Here is a 17852-nt window from a genome sequence, read left to right on the forward strand (position 1 = left end):
GAGAAGTGGAAGACTTCCAGGGGAGATAATTTATGGTTTAATATTCCACCAATGGAGGAAAAGTGGGTAAACACTTGGTGGGGAAACGAGCGCTTCTTGATTGGAGTGAGAGCCAATACCCGATGGAGTGTCAATTCTTCTCCACAATGGCGTAATGGTTGACTCTTCTTCTTCTTCTTCTCTTGAAGGTTTGATAAGATAAAACCCTCACATCCGCACTAGACATTTGATTGACTGCAGTGACGAAAAAATGATACCAAAGCAAGGAGGCGATACCTCCTTGATCAAACTCAGAGATGAATGGTTGATGGGCCGTCGTATCTTTACCATCAATTTGGAAATAATGGTGTCACGGTTTTTCCTCTTCTTTGCAGGTGCATGTTTGTTGCCGTCTTTGCAAAAACTGCCATAAAAATTGATACCACTGCCATTCTTATCATCTCCGTCATCATTTTATTTAAGAAAACTCTCTTCATATTTCTGTTTTATATCTCTTTTCTAAAAATTCCTCACGAATATGACCGGAATTCCTTCATCCATGTTAATCATCATAATGTTCTAGTAGATTTTATTCTCCTATGAAACATCCCAATGACGATAACTCGGCAAGTACATCACCGATTCACTTTTCTAAATGTGTTGAATTCACTACTAAAGCTACACGCACATTGAATTTTACACACATGCATAATGTGTGCACGCCATCTTAAACTAAAAGGACAAGGAACCTGAACGTGAATATTGTGTCCCTTTTTCTTAGAATTTAGAAATTATTCAATCAAAATGCGTAATTGTTTCATGATGAGCTATGATAATATTCAGTGATATCTTATCACTTTTGTTTTTGTTTTTTGAACAGGAGCATTATCATATTACCCTTGCCTTTTTTTTCAGTGAAGTTATTGAGGTAACAAGGAGATGGTGTTTGTCGCAATCAAAGAGTTTATGTTAATGTAAATGTAAATGTTAGTATTTATGTTTAAATTCATGTTTATGTTCATTTTCATGTTCATGTTTATGTTTATGGGAAATTAAAACTGAAATAACAAGCACTATAGTATTGTCATGGCTCTCTAAAGGACGAGTGGTTTTCAATGAAAAGGAGTGGACAAAGTGTGGCCTGAGATGGCAATCAGAAAGTTGGAAAAACAAACTTTTTTTTTGCTTGTTTGGATCTACTGCAGTGTGGATGCAACGCTTCGTCGCCGAACCGCTGCTATTTGGATGATCGAACCAGGGACCTCACATAATATGAAAGCCCGATTAGCAGGTCACACTGAATTATTTGGAAATTACCTGCAATAGAACTTTCTTGTTTTTGTTTTTGTCTTTGTTGCTTTTTTTGTTTTGTTTTGGGGTTTTTTTGTGTGTTTTGTTTTTTTGCTTTGTTTTTTAGTGCTTAATATGTGAGTATGGAAGGGGACATCTGCGTTCTTACCAGCTTCCGAATACTGTCTCCCAGACCGTGGGGTTAATGTACAAAGTGTGGGAGGATTTCAGAACTTTGAAGGGAACGGGTTAACCCCTTACGCGCTTTGACTGCCGATTGGTACAGAGAACAATTAGCCGTGTACACACTGCTCAAATATTCAATATTCAATATTCAACTTTATTTTCACTTCCATCAAATAAACAAAGAAATTATATACATTGCATATGTTTAGGATATTTGTAATACTTGCAGAACATAATTTGACAAGGTACATAAATATGAAAATGAGAAGTAGATGCCATGACATCTTTGTTAATATATACATAAAGCGTATAATACAAGTCAACTAAGGATGAGGATGGAAGTGGAGGGTCCCACTAAGAAGCAGAGCTTGTTAGATATGGGACCCTCAGAAAATACACAAAACAGCAATATAAAACAAAATAAACGAACCGATGTCAACTGACATCAAGATGATTGGGAAGGGAAAAAGAAAGAAAAGGAAAAAAAGAGAGAAAAAAGAGAAAAAAAGGGGAAAAAAACAAAGGCTATGGCAACAGCGAGCATTAGCACTTAGCAGATTATATTATATGAGGACTTAACTATAAATGAGATGAACCAGTATTCTGCTTTCTATTTGACTCTTTCTTTTGATTACCAAGGTGTGTGGGTTTTTTTTTCGGAAAGTAGAAATTAAAAAAAAAAAGTGAAGCAACATAAAGAATATTTGTTAGAGTTTCATAATGTGTCCAGTGAAGAAATTGTAATTCGTAAAGGTTTGGGTTCTCAAAGTTACACTACAGTTTTGTTTTGTTTTTCGTTTTTCGTTTTTGTTTTGTGTGTGTTTTTTTTTTCAAAACAGTCGAGAACACTTTAAGGACATGAAAACGGATGACTGAAAGGAAAGTTCCATGTAATCATCTTTTAATACCTTTTGGTTTAAAATGCGGGCAAAAAGGAAAAAAAATAAAGAAGGAAGAGATGAAATCTAATGAGACAAAATGATTCCACGTATAACATGTATAATATCGCTAACGGGGACACAAATCAATCGGTCATTCGGTTTCTGACATGGTCTCCGGTGATTTGTGATTTTTAATTAAATCGTGCGGACAGCAGACTCACCGGCGAAAAAACGTGTCAGATTCTCCTATTCACGTTACATTGTCTCTCCACACTCGTGATTCTGTCCTCATTCGTCCCGTGTCCTCAATTCCTACATCCCATGATTGCTTTGTTTTGTTTCGTTTTGTTTTGTTTTGTTTTGTTTTGTTTTGTTGTTGTTGTTGTTGTCGTTTTTTGTTTTTGTTTTTGTTTTTGTTTTTGTTTTGGTTTTGGTTTTGGGTTTTTTTTTTTTTTTTTTTTTTTTGGGGGGGGGGGGATGGGGCACTCTAATCACCCGATGTTTGATCATTATGTTAGATTGCATCACAAACAGTAACGACCCCTACCACCCCCCCCCCCAAAAAAAAAAAAAGAAAAAAAAAGGATTTTCCAGTTTGTGTTACGGATTGAAAGAATAAGTTAGATAATAGATAGATAAATATTCCTTTGATTCAATTCCGTTTCTGGTCATTATTATCCCACCCTCTCCCCACCCTACCCCATCTTTCTCCCTCTCTCCATTAAACAAAGCAATATACCCTTCAAACCCTTTATTTTCATCCTCTTATTTTTCAGGAAGTTGATTTGGTTTGCCTTCGTATCAAATGTCGGATCAACTTTTGATAAAAGTTTTGATCCTTCTCGGCGCATCCCCCATTTAGTTCAAGAATAACTTATTAGTGTTAACAAATTAGTGATTTAGCAACACTATAGATTCAAAACCATAATCTTTTGTGACATTCAAATACACATAAAGCATGCAGAACTTCAATATAATTATTATATTCTTCTGACAAAAAGAGACACCTTGACAAGACTTTCAACTATTTCATTGTCATTTTATTTGTAGCACATATATCATGAATGTAGGAAAAGATTAATGAAGTATGATACCATGTTTTACGAACAGAAAAAAAGAAGAAACCCTTCCTAGTGATCCGAAGCGACGCGAAACACGGCGATGAGTCATAGTTCGGCGACGCTAAAGTTCCGGTGTGAAATGGACACCTTTCCCGCTACAGAGGAATCGTCATTGACTATGGCCGCTACATCACGGAGCGGCCATTCTACTCACACCACCAAATAAACATCATATCATTTTCAGCTTCGTCGCGAGCTGTTGACATTTAAGACGCAATTATGAAACCATTCGGGCAATAGGAGTTCCGTGGAAAAAGAAGCTTAAAGGCACAGTCGGGATTTATTTCTATCCAAACAGATTCATTCGATAAATGAATTCATTATTCCTTAATGTTCCCGGTGTGATTCCTTGTAATGACACATAATGATTTATGTTCAGACTTTCAACTCTTTATCTTTATCTTTATCTTCACGGCGTTTTGCTATCATTAGATGGTGGTATCATTAGATGGTGGATGGAACGTCGTATAGGTTGAAAATTTTGCACAGACGTATCTTTCCTTTAATGTAGGGGGAGTTAAATCTAGCTGCTTCTGTCATATAACTATAACTTTGACGGTGTTGCTGAATTCATTTTCCAGACGATTATATCACTCTTTGCACTTGCGGAACCGACTCTTGAGGTTGGACTGAGGATTATTTCACAGGTAAATGTTCCCCGCAACCTGCTGCTATTTATTCTTACGACGTCGTCGACGGTCGCTGAGTTTTGACGCGTTTCCTTGATTATGGCAGTTCAGCTGAAGATTTTAGATAGCGATTTTATTATGTTTACAGGTGGATTTGATGTATTACGGGTAAAAGTAACATGTCAATACATGGGTTTTTGTCTGCTTATGACATCCACTATTACCTTTAGTTTTCAGGATTTTTTTTTTTTTTTTAATGCCGAGACAATAAATCAATAAGATGGCATTTTATCTTTAATGAATGATCAATACCTAGAAACGTTTCATTATTCAAAACGATTTATGGCTTTAGGTCTTTGGATCATCATTCTACTCTGAATGATAAAAGTGACAGCGAAACAGTCATGACTTCTCTCCAACTTACTATTCAATCTTCACAGATGGAGACTCTCTCTCTCTCTTTCTATCTTTCTATCTATATACCTCCCTTTCTGTCTCTGTTTCTCTCTCTCTCTCTCTCCCTTTCTCTTTATCGTCATTTAAATAGCGAACCTAGTGACCCTTCTAAATATGAGAGTAAAAATACTAGTAATGGTGACGACATGTCGTGCTTAAATCGATGTTATCCACTTGCCCCTTAATTATAACCTTTCACAAGTAATATATTCTAGACGTATCTTTTAACTTTAATATTCTATAATTCTGTTCATGCTATCAGCTGCAGGTATCCAGTGTATTTCCAGCAATTGCCTAAAAAATGAAATAACGTCAAGAAGTAGAAAAGGTTTTAAAGATTTCGTCTCACCAATTAATTCGAAGAAACGACTTTTTGGCTAACATTCGTTCCCCATTCCATCTTAACGTTACCAAAGCTTCCAATGTGGTGCAAGAAAATGTGACTCTTTATTTCCAAACTGAACTACTTTTAAAAGCCAAACGAGGAAACGACGACACCTAGGGATATTGAACGCTGAAACTTAAAACCTTCGATTGTGGATGAGGTATATTCCGGTATTTGAGAAACCTATTGTTGAGTCCAATGCCGTGAAAGATAATTCCCAGTTAATTCCCAGTATCCTCCGAATTTTTGATTGCTTGTGATCTCTTGGCATGATCGTTATCTAACTCTATAAGTGAAATCAGCTAAATACCTAAAGAGCATATCAATATTCTCTGTCCCGAGTGTACCCGTCGAGAGAGACTCGTTTCCTTCTTCTTCTTCTTTTTTTTTATTTTCGTATTTAAGAGGATGTAATATTGCCTTATTTCCCAGCTGAAATTCTGTCGGTTGCTGACTTTCTAAAATTTCTGAGTCGATGAAAACTTATTCAAAGTCAAGTTTGTTCACGGAACTGCCTTTTTTCAGTGTGTGTTGAATCTTTAAAAGAAGATATACGCACTTGTAAAATGAAAAGAAATAAACGCACAATATGAAACTACCAGCTTATATTTCATTTTGTAATGTCCTGTATAATACGCTGTTATATATAAATCATGATTGATATATGCGGAAGATACACACTAAATACTACATAATACAATCTCAAACAACATTGATTACAACAAGCCCTAAAACATCATTTTCACATCACTGCCATTGAGGTTCCTGAATGTGACTCAGTGTAATAAAGTCTTTATTCAGCTACACTGACAATATTATGATCTTGTATAATACATTTTTATGTATGTACAAATATACATATGTATGTAGAAAGTGACTTCATTTTGATGTAGCAGTCAGACTGGCAGTGAAGTAAATGTCAGTTGACATTGATGACATTTTCTTTGAAAAATTGCCCTTACAAAGAAGACGTGTGCCATTCATCGTGCACTGGAGCGCTAATACGATCAAAGACAAGAAATCCTCTTAGAAATATTCTAAGAAACACGTAAAAAGATTAATGATTCATCTTGCGAAGTTTACGTCTTGAGATATATTACTCGACACAGCCGATTGTTGGTAGGGATATTGTTATTATTTGGATTCCTCGGTTTAGGCGGCGGACGGTGGACATGGGGAAACACTCGCGTTATGAATCACGTGTCCGGTAATTCATCGGCGTCAGGTGATTAGAAAGTGCTTATTTTTGTATGAACGCGCGATGTCTAAACATGAGATCGAATTAATGAACACGCTTTAGACCCATCAAACGTAACCCAGGCGCACTCATGAACATCGTGAACCCCCCACCTCCTTTCATGTTGGATCTCCCTGCCTCGGATCTTAATTTAAGAGCAATCTCGATAAAGATTTCAGCGTAGGGCACCGCTGTGATAAAACCGCTGCGATCGAGCTCTGCGGGATATAGGCCGACTGCTTATGACGTGTCACCGTATCTGAAATCCACCTGTTTTTAGGGCGCGCGCCGAGCGCTGCCGAGCGAGACCATGCGTAACGCGCGCTTTATCCAGCCATAGTCTATGGATATTACACCTGATGCGAGCGCTTATCATATTTCTTTCCCCCACTCTTGGATTGTCATTCTTCATTAACCCTCTAAACGGAATATTTGGCTGCGATATGATAACACTATAGTTTTCAAACTTCGGCACTGGCATCAGTCGTATTTTTTTTCCCCTTCATCTTTCTCTTTTTCATTTCCTTCATTAACTTTACAACCGTCAATCCAATTCATAAAGGTCTAAAACATGATCATCAACTAATTTTATATTTGTCTAGCAATGTTTCTGGGATTTTCTTCAACTTCTATACTCTTTTTGTTTTTGAGCTGAATAAATGAAAATAATGATGTCACATATTTCATGGATAATATAAAAAAAGCACAGTCGATCACACTTATCATGGTTTATGTACATATCATCCTATTGGTTATATCATGTCATTCGTCTATTTATTGTCATTCACTTAAGAGCACTGGAACCAGGTAAGATATTGATTTACAGAACTATATTTTGGCCTCATTTTTGTCTATATCCGTCGATATGCTGATGTTTGTCTACTTTTGGTATCGGGTAATTATGATAAGGTAAACTTTTCCCGGCCCATTCATATCATTTTAGATTATGTATTATGTGTTGTGGCTTATTTAACGCTAACAAACACTCGATTACTAAAAAGCAGCAACTACATAGTTGACGGCTTTATCCTCTCTCCGAAGGACCAAGCAGCTTGTATATATAGAGTGCCTTTTGACTACCGCTGCTGCCAACGGATTTGAACCGGATACCTCGAGATTTAGATCCCTTTGTAATATCCACTGGGTTACAATAGTTCTTTCTTGTGCAGGTACATAGGCTTACCCGTGGGCAACATCAATTCATTGCTCAATTTGTGATAAATTTCGCGATATGTCTTTGAATCGGATATCTAGGCAAAACAAGAATATCTACGATCGAGCAACGAAATCGTTAAACAATTCCAAATGTCCCCCTGACCTGATAACCCATCTGTCACGATAGATATCTTTACAGCGTCAATATTCCCGGTTATTGACATGATGTTGAATTGATTTGAAGTGACGGTTTTGGTCGTAAATATGAAAAACATAGATTATATATTATACGGTTGGTTATCATATCCACGGCAAATCAGTTTACCCCCATAAGAATGGTAAGTCTGTTGTTGGTTTTCTCAGACCCTTATTGGGGAAAATTATTAAATAACAAAACTCAAATCACAGCAGGAATCGGTAAGAAAGGAGACTTTTTATGTGAAAATATTCGTTTTGCTCACAAGAATATAATATTGAAGTGATTATTCCTGCATGTTATTTCAAAAGAAATGAGGTAATCGTTCCCGAAGGGATTTGTATTCTTAGTACACATTTGGAACGAGGCCTATTTATATATATATATATATATATATATATATATATATATATATATATATATATATATATATATACATTGAACAGAGATGTTGCAATGCTAATCATTTGATTCCATCAAACACATTATGTTAAAAAACTTGTGTCTCATTTGTTTATAATGAGACACAAAATTGTTGATTATCAATTTCATTTCAATCACATCCCTCGTAAGCCACACCTCTACCATAAAAAAAAAAAAAAAAAAAATTTATATATATATATATATATATATATATATATATATATATATATATATAACAATGCAACACTTTCTTTGAACTATTAAGTCTCACACATTCTCAGATTTCAGCACAAGTTATGACATCATCGCTGATGCATTATGGTTCACTTTGAGGCCAGTCGTGGTCTTACAACACACGAATAATCTGTGCAGGGAAGATTGATGAGTGTAGTTCGTGTACCCGATTGGTCGAATCGCAATGTAGCCATGGTAACGCGCTGCCGTCTGCCAGAGACGTGACGTGACGGAGAAACTGCTGGATACCTTTTCCATTGATGACAACGGGCAGAATTTCCGTCACACGATGACTCACAGTGACATCCCTATCGCGCCTGCGAATGCGATCATTTTTTCTTTTCTTTTTTCAGCACTGATTCACCCTCTTTCTCTCTCTCTCCTCCTCTCTCTTATTCTGCCACTGACGGTCCCCTGAGCCCTCCCCTGAACTCATAATATAATAGTCCCCCACCCCCATCCCCGAAATTTGGTAAATCAATTATCATTGAAGCTGAGGGGTGTGACCTCTGTATGAATTAAATGTTTGCACGTGTATTGTGCTCTCAATTATCCCCTTGATCTCTGCGCTGTAACTCTCATCATATCTTCCTCCCCAATTCTCCGGCGTAAAATTTTCTCTTGATGAAGTCCCTGCGGGATGTTCCGTTGCTCATTCGTGCACATCATGTTTTTTGTCCCTTTCTCTTAGTTGCAAAATTGATTTTCCAGCGTACATTTAACATTACAGGTCGGAAGATTATTGATATTACTTTGTAAACACGAGTCGTGGATACCCTCCTGACCATGGCCCAATTTACAAAGGACTTCTTCTCACCTTCGTTTGAACCGCGAGACGTGAGCATGGTTCAATCCATTGATAGCAAACGATATAGTCTCTTGGAATACGAGAAGAACGGTTAGGTTGCAATATCGTTAATGATTAACAGTGAGATATTGACCACTTGTCATGTTGCTAAGGAGCAAAGAAAGAATACCATTCGCTCTGACGATTATCAGGCAATGTGAAATCTACGCTAGAGAGGATTGTAAAATGAAACTCCATTTCTCGAGGGGAAAATGCTTTAATACAATACACAGAAAACAGACGAAAAAAACAACAACATTAAATTCTGTTTTTAAAAAGATGTTATTGAGTTTTTAGCTTTGAAATGTTTTCTTGAACATGCTTCATCGATGACAAATATGATAATAGTTATCAATATAACTGCAATTTACCCGAGGAGATGATGTCGCGTGCCCCAAGATATCTCTCAGTGATCTTGACGAAAAACTATTTTCTTTAACTTTATTTTCTTTAACTTTAACTTAAACGTATTTTCTTTAACTTTATGGAGTATACATTTGTGTCTATTCATCAATATGCTTTCCAGTATCAATGATAATGAAAGGAAGACTGCGACTGAAGGAGGAATTAAAAGTAAGGACCAAAGTAAAAAAAAAATATCTAACTTTCCTAGCCCCACGCTAATAGCAGATCTTTTTTTTATCTCACTGTTTCTCTGTTGGATATCACAATCTTCTTTTTATCCTCTTCCTCCTCTTTCTTCTTCTTCTTCTTCTTCTTCTTCTTTTGTGTCTATTAAAGTCAAGTTGTACATGACGCGGAGTTTAACTTTTAAAGAACCAGGTGTTTCCGAAATATGCCAAGTACAACCTGGTTTAAAGTAGTCCCGGCCTCGTGCCAACGTCCTTTCCATTCATCTTCTTCCTGACCTGCATTGGGCGGAGTCCGTCATCCGTTGGATGAGAACATCAAAAGCGGTAATGAGAAATCGATCCGCGCGCGATCCATCACCCGTGATCACGGAGGCGCGAACGGGCAGACGACAGGCTGGGAAAAGGTTACGTCGCTGCCTTTTAATTCTGCCACGAAGATGTGACAGGTATAAAAAGGCGTGACATCAGTTGGCTTTGTCGGTGGTATTACCTGTCTAAAAGCTTGTGATCCACAACGATGCATTATGAGCAACGTATCGATAATCCAGAGTGTCCCCGGCAAATGAAACAAATTACTTTCTGGAGGGACAGGATTAAAAGTGTAAAAACATGGTGTTCTCGTTGTTTCACAACTCTAATATCAAATCATGAGGTGATTGCCCCTCCTCTCTCCCTCTATCCCCTTCTCTCTCTCTCTCTTCTTGCACTTTCATTCTCTATTTTTCTCTCTATCTATCCGTCTCTATCCACATGTACCTACCTAACAGTCTGTCTATCCCAATATTCATCTATCTGTTTATATATTCATTCATTTACTCATCTATCTATCTATCTCTATCTGCCTCTATATATCTCTATCTATCTATATTTGTTGTCTACCTATGTATCTATCTCTGTATACCTCTATCTATCTTGTAGGCCTACACGCCAGAGAGGATTCGACCACAAAGCCTCATGTTGAAGAGACCCCAGCATTATTCACCACGCCATGGTGATATCATGAATTGTTATACATGAACATACTGGTCGGTGACTGGTCACAATATGATCACGTGACTACTGAAAGTAGAGAGGACCGAAATCGTTTTACTGAGAGCTGTGACGTCACTTCGGGTTATAATTACAGAATTTGAGTGTCTTTCGACAGGACGTTTTATAACTATGCACCTTTGCAACTATCCAAACTGGTGTGACTCCATACACCACTGCCCACGCTACTATGAAATGATGTGCGTTTATGTTGATCATAGTAGAGCATATCAAACATTGCTCTGTCTATCCTTGTAATAATTACAACACTAATGTTGTCAGCCACATAAGAATTATATTTTCCCTCAGGGCTGAACGCTTCGGGGACTATAATCTCTTGGGGAAAATAACAATTCCCGCGGGAATGTCAAGTGCTATATCCTACCTCTAAAGAAGCAATGTCTGCGTAACATGAGAAAAGATTTGTAGTGAAAAGAGGTTGTAGATAGGCAGACTGATCGTTACAGCGGTGTCATGATTTAAATTTGTAATAATGGGGTAAAAGCATGAACTGTGGTGTTTTGGGGTATTCATGTAATTTTGATTGCTTTGCCCACAAACAAACAGAAAAATATTCCTGTATACTTGATGTTTTGTAGTGTTATTTCTTGTCAATAATGAAGTGGAAGTAACCTGAACTAAATCAAAATAAATTGAAATTGATTGAATTCACCTTCAAAGGGTATAATACACATATTTCGACCATGCTGAAACCAAAATAATAATTATAATAATAGATAACAATTATTCATTGAGGCAGGATAAATGGCAACTCCTCGATACGTTGCCTCTAGCAAAATTGTGACAATGCTTGAAGAAACCCATCTTTATTTTATCCCGAGTGCCAGACTGACCACGCCTTGCAATAAGATTAAGTCGGGATTAGAGAGGGCCTTGCACTTTCTTAAGTGGGCAAGTTCCCAAAATGAAATTTGTTTTCACCAAAATACGGTATGGGGGGTTATCATGGCGTTTTGACCAATAGAAGAAAGGAAAAAAAAAAGGTCCGTTGCTCGTTTGAGTATATCCTATCTAATGGCAAGCGCCTGTGTCATTTCCATAAATGGATTTCTCCTGTTTTGTAATATCTTATACACACGTTTTTTGAGGTGTTATTTTGTTATTGTAAAATTGTGGATAAACGGAACGCTTTTCATCAGTGCAAGGTGTAGTGTTGCTGTTTTGTCATCACCAATCGTCACGCTTCAACTGAATTTTAAATCTCCTTGAATAGATTCAAATCATGACAATTCCATGATGTTAAAACTATGGTAAACTTTAGCACTTGAACTATTGTTTTTCTTCTCTGTTTTTGTCTATATATTTATTTTTTTTGTGTTGTGGGTTTTGCTTTGTTGTCGTTTCTTAAGAGATTACTAAGATGGTAAAGTTTATCTCAGTCGAAAACTCTCGAGAAAAAAAAAAAAACACACTTTCAATATTGTGCATGGGTTTTTTTTTTCCCTGCCGGTTAGGTACCAGTAAATAGATAAGCAGACAAGATCATCCTTTTGTGGTATTCGCTGCTGCGCGTGCGTTCTACAAAGGAAGTGCAGAGGAGACAAACTTGAGAGAGAGAGAGAGGAAAAAAAAAACATGGGTAGGGGATTACTCCACATCTTCGGATAGTCTGCGATGATGGTCAACATTGATCACCCAATTACAACCAACACGCAGTCAGACGCCGCACAATTAGGGGGGCGTGGCCAAGTATTGAGTGAAAAACACAAAGAGAAAGAGGGCACGAGTCAAAGAAAAAAAAAACATCAAGGCACTAGTCTAGATCCGAGTCCTTTGGACCAATCACTTTCTTTTCAAATGGAAACGTTATAATAGCTGTGCACGATTTACATTCTGCGTGTATTTGTTTGGAATCAAAGTCGCTTCTACGTCTCTTGCAGGATTGTTTCAGCGTGATAACTGTGGATGATGGGAGCGGGTTAAACTCACTGACTCAAAGGGGTCGTCTCGAAAAACTAATCGCGCGAAACGATGAATACCTAAAGGAGTGTCATGTTGAGGAAACGGGGGTGTGCGCTCGTCCGCTATGGCTTTTGTTCAATCGAATATATGCAGCACGCACGCGCATTGTATCGTCTCTCAATCATTTGCTGGAAGAAGAAGAAAAAAAAAAGCTGACTTGAAGGAATCCGAGCGACACGTCGTTTGCCTTTTATGCGGCTGCGCTGCTACTTGAGGAACATCTTAACCTTGAAAATATTCATTAAGAAAAAGTCACTTGGCGTCCCCTGAGAAGTAGAATGCATTCATTGATTGAAGCATTCTGTTGGTTGTATGAGGGATGATTTTTATATTTGACTTCTAGAAGCGTTTTCTGAGGCAATCCTCTTTTTGATTTGCAACTCATCTACCGTATTTGAAGTTGAACGAGATATCAACGAACAAAATCCGAACAGATGACAAAAAAAAAAATGCTATCTATACGCCTAACTCGATGGCTCCCCCGTTTTCAGCAAACAACATCACGATGTCTTCCATGAACTTTGGCCGTTGATTCACGCTTCCTTGACATTTAACCGCACGAATGAGGCAGACTGGTTTTTGGTTGTCTGTTCGACTTCTTCGGTATGCCCTTAGGACCCTATGTCTCTTTACTGTCTCTTAGTGAACGTTCTTGAAGGCATCGCTCATGAATGTTTCAAGTTAGGAAAATCTGATCTCACACGGTCAAACATGCTACCAGTGTCTCTGATATGGTGTGAATATTAGGCTTGGTAAATAAACGTTCAAAATGATCGTAACATTCCAGATTTGCACCACCCAAAATTCTTCATACTGTAGTAGTGTCTTAATTAATCATTTTACTAGCATGATAGTTTATCAGTTCGTAGTATTCCTGAAAACACGAGCGTAATGCCCTTTTTTTTCTTTGTAGCTGAGTCTTCTATTTAAGATTTTAATGCCGCCTTCTACATAGTCAAGAACAGTTCTAGAATTGAGCAACGTAACAGCGTTTATGTTAGAGTGGATTAGCTTTCGTTCCAATCTGTGAGTGGTTGCTTTTGATTCGTTGCTCTCAGTTAAGATCTATTTTTCCTTCGGACGGTTCTTCTCTTTTTCATCATCGAAATATTTTCGATAGTATATCGATGATACCATGATCTCCATTACACGGTCTGATTACTGACAATAGTTCCTCATCCAAAATCGGACATTTTACACAAAGTAGCAGACCCATGTGTCGCCTTTCTCCCGTCTATAGAGTTTGTTTAATCTACCAAGGGAAGTAATATTCCTGCTCAAATCGTGCCCCTCACTCAAACCGTTATCTCGCTCCAGTTCTGTCAAAACAGTTTACTTCTCGCTCTCGGCTGCCGAATCGCCGACATCCGCCGTATCAGCGACTTGCCGCAGCACAGAGCGGGGATGACCTTGTCGTGCGCCCAGTCGCGTGGCGGCATAAAATTTTATACCACTGCGATGATCTCCGTCAATCGTGGAGAGAGCGCCCGTGAGTCCTACTTGTTCTTGTTGCTGGATTAGTCTTAGCCATGCAGACGAGAAATTTCTCGCCCGCTTTCTAAGAATGACTGTACTGATCTGACAAGAAGAGATCGATGATTATGCCCTGTTTCTTTGTGACCTCTATAACATTCTATTTCTGTCTTGATAAGAAGTGAAAGATGTTGCAATTAAACGTCATGATGTATAACGCCATCAATTCGCTTCACATCAATTTCTAAAAATCACCCTCAGGTTTAGCAGCCGTCACACTTGTATTCATGTATATTTATACCAACTAAAGGAATTAGATTTTAATCATTTTACCTTTTGACTAAATGATTTCTTTTCAATAATTTTTTCATCGGAAGTAAACATTGAGTGAATGAAGAAGAAACTTCCAGCATACAATAACGTGATGAAATAGTGCATATATTGATAACAAGATCGACAAGACAAACAATAGCCTGATTTCCTTGATGTTTCCTGTGCCATTTGTCACGGTATGCTGGAGTTTTTATTTAAAGATAAATCATCCATTCACATTAGATTGCACACGAATGAATATCACCAATTGTTGACTGATAAACGTTTTGAAAAACAAAGTAAAACAAAGTGGTCGTATAATTAAAGGTGGGTGATACATTTTATTAGGACCTCTTAAATTGTTTTTGGATGTCTCAGGCATTTCAAAACCGATTTTCATCAAGGCTTTTAAAACCTCATAGAATGGTATGTTCTTTGATATTTCATATAAGAGGTCGTTAATTATCTCGCAAAAAGTTAAAACCTGAATCCCGGTCCATCTCAACCAAAATTATACAATCCCTGTAATGAATGCTCAATGAATCTGCAAAGAAGAAATAATGTCCTGCGCATTGTTTATCGGGTTGTGATTCAGCAAATTACGATTTGAAGAAGAGGGGTTGTTACTCCAGTGGTATCTCGACTTTTAGGGGGAGGAGGGTATAACCTCTCCAAATCATATTGCATGGAATACCAATTTTTTAAAACACTCCAAAACTTTCTCCCCCCAAAAAGTGTTCTTTTTATCATGATCAATCAAGACTCAGTGTTCTTCTTTATGTTGATTTGTAGTTTTGTTAAATGTTCTTTCTTCTAAATCTTTCAAACCTGTTACCTCATAGGGGGATCTGACATTATTTGTTTGGAATATAACTTCACCTCTTGAATGAAAAAAACAAAAACAAAACAAAACAAAAAAAACACTGCTTACACCAGAGCGGCGTCCAAAAATACCAAATATTCCATAATCCAAAACGAAGGAAGTATCAAGATTACCAAACCAAATCACAGGCTTACTTCGTCTTGTATGCAATGGGCCTTAATTTTAATCTTTTGTTTAGATTTGTGAATTCCGTACTACTAGTATTATGTGGCGGGTATTCTGTTGAGACCACAAAATCATTCGCTATTATATACATACCAAAATGCAGTAGTAAAAAGATGTCATATTGATCTATAATTACTTTCGTCGATCAACAGTGTAAATGTCTATAACATATAGTGGATAATTACTATAGGACTATGATCATCTGAACACTCAAAGCCATGAATGTTTCAAGGATTTTGAGTACAATTCTCTCTTAATTGGCCACCATCAGACAGACTAAAAAACTGTATATAACAAAAAATTGTATATTGTCATATTGCACTCCGCAATTTAAACTTACATTTTTTCACTTGTGACGTCACATTCATGTTATTGAAACAACGATTGCATGGTCCCCATAGAACACCCTGATTGAAAATTTTCTGACAGTCATTCACGTAAATCGATTAAATTTCAGAGAGACTTTCACAATGACATTCTTCGACAACAAAAATATCATCGTATAATGTATACTTCCTAGTATGACATCATCCACTACTCTGCAGCCCATACATATTTTTAAGAATTTCCAAGAGAAAAAAAAGGAAAGGAATAGATTTACTACAAAATTGCGACTTCAAATTATGTTTATAGGAAGGACAGTCGATTTTTTTCTTCAAGTGTTTCAATGAGTGCGTCCTATTTGACCTTTTCGGTCTTCGATGTTCAAAATATGCTGGAATCTGCATGAACACAGAGTATGTGGAGAGATCTACCCTATAATGCATTATTTTGATGAGTAGGGATGTTTTACAGCATCTCACTTAGCATTATGTTATATTATTATGATTTCATTTGTTATCATCCAGTGATGTTCCATCAAGATCAAAGAATTGTGGAGGGGTTTATTGGTGTTTTTTTTTTTTTTTTTTTTTGAGGGGGGTCAATTACAACTACATCTATTCGACGTTTTTTCCACATTAGGAAATGGTGTTTGCTTCATTAACAATGATCCGTATTGTCATGTCATTCCTCTTTCATTCCTTTTCTATTTTGTACTAAAACATGTATAATGGTATGCTTGTTTCTTTATTTCTTTTTAAGTACAGAATGCAAAATCAAATAAAGCTGAGTAAAGATCAAATGTAGCCGAGTAAAGATCAAATGCAGCTGAGTAAAGATAAAAGATATGCCTCCCCTCATGTGGAACAATCTTGCCGTTTCATGAGGTATTAAATCTAAAACGATATTTTGCATGTTAATCCCCACACTGTTCATCTTGAGTGTCCTTGCCGCACTCACGGATCTGTTACGTCAATTTCCTCATGATTACAGCTGGCGTGAAATCAAGATATAATGGTCTCTCTGCCGATCCCATCAGTGGTCATGCTCCGGTCACCGACGTCTGATCTCCAACAATTTTCGAAAACATCTCGGAAAATAATCAGTTTAGATGCAGACACCAATAGCAGGGGGCAGCTCGGAAATGTACGTTTAACTTCCACTACATGTTACAGTTGACTTTATCGAGAGAGAAAAATATCAAATAGTGTTACATTTGAATTGATGTCGGGATTTCAGATTTCACATGTTTCCATAGAATTGATACAATCATTATCATTTACAATCACACTTCAGATACAATTATATTCATCACGTAAAAAAACTGACATGATGTTATCAAAACAATTGCATTGTTCCGAAATCATCAATGATAATTGGGGTGCAATGATTCAGCAATTATAATCTCTCCTTGTTAATAGAATTGAAATAAAAGTCAATATCGTTATGTTAATACAACTGTAAAATAATTTGTTTCAAAGGATGTTATAAGCATCATCGATTGAAAGATGTGCGTGGAAGCCATGCAGCGGCAGACTTCCATAAATGTCGCAGTTGCGGTAACTTTTTCAAGAAACATTTTTTTTTTTCTGTTTCTGTCTTTTCGAGTCCCTTAGTTTAAACGTGAAGAAGACATACTTGATCACCATCTGAAATCGTTCATCGGCAATGACCTGAGTACCATTCTGGTTTTTTTGGTGCTTGTTTCTTTTTTTCGTACACATTCTAGTGCCTCATATGGTGTTAGTCAGAAACATACATAAAACTGACAAAGATTTCCTGATTTATCTTCATTTTGTCGGACGACGATGACAATATCTCCCCCCCCCCCCACTTAAAAAAAAAGAAGAAGAAAAGAATGACTGCGTGGGTTACTAGCTTACTAGCAGAAAATAGGCGAAACGGATCTGTCTCAGCTTCATAAGTGGTGGTCCACCGTAAAGACGTCTACTACTACCACTCCGGCGGTAACCCCTATTAACCGGTGCACAAACCTGATGTATTTCTTCCATCATGCCTTGATCCCCTTCTCGCAGAAATCGAAAGTCGTTTTTCTCCGCGAGGGTTGGCAAAG

This window comes from Diadema setosum, chromosome 20, assembly GCF_964275005.1.
Source record: "Diadema setosum chromosome 20, eeDiaSeto1, whole genome shotgun sequence".
Taxonomy (NCBI): Eukaryota; Metazoa; Echinodermata; class Echinoidea; order Diadematoida; family Diadematidae; genus Diadema; species Diadema setosum.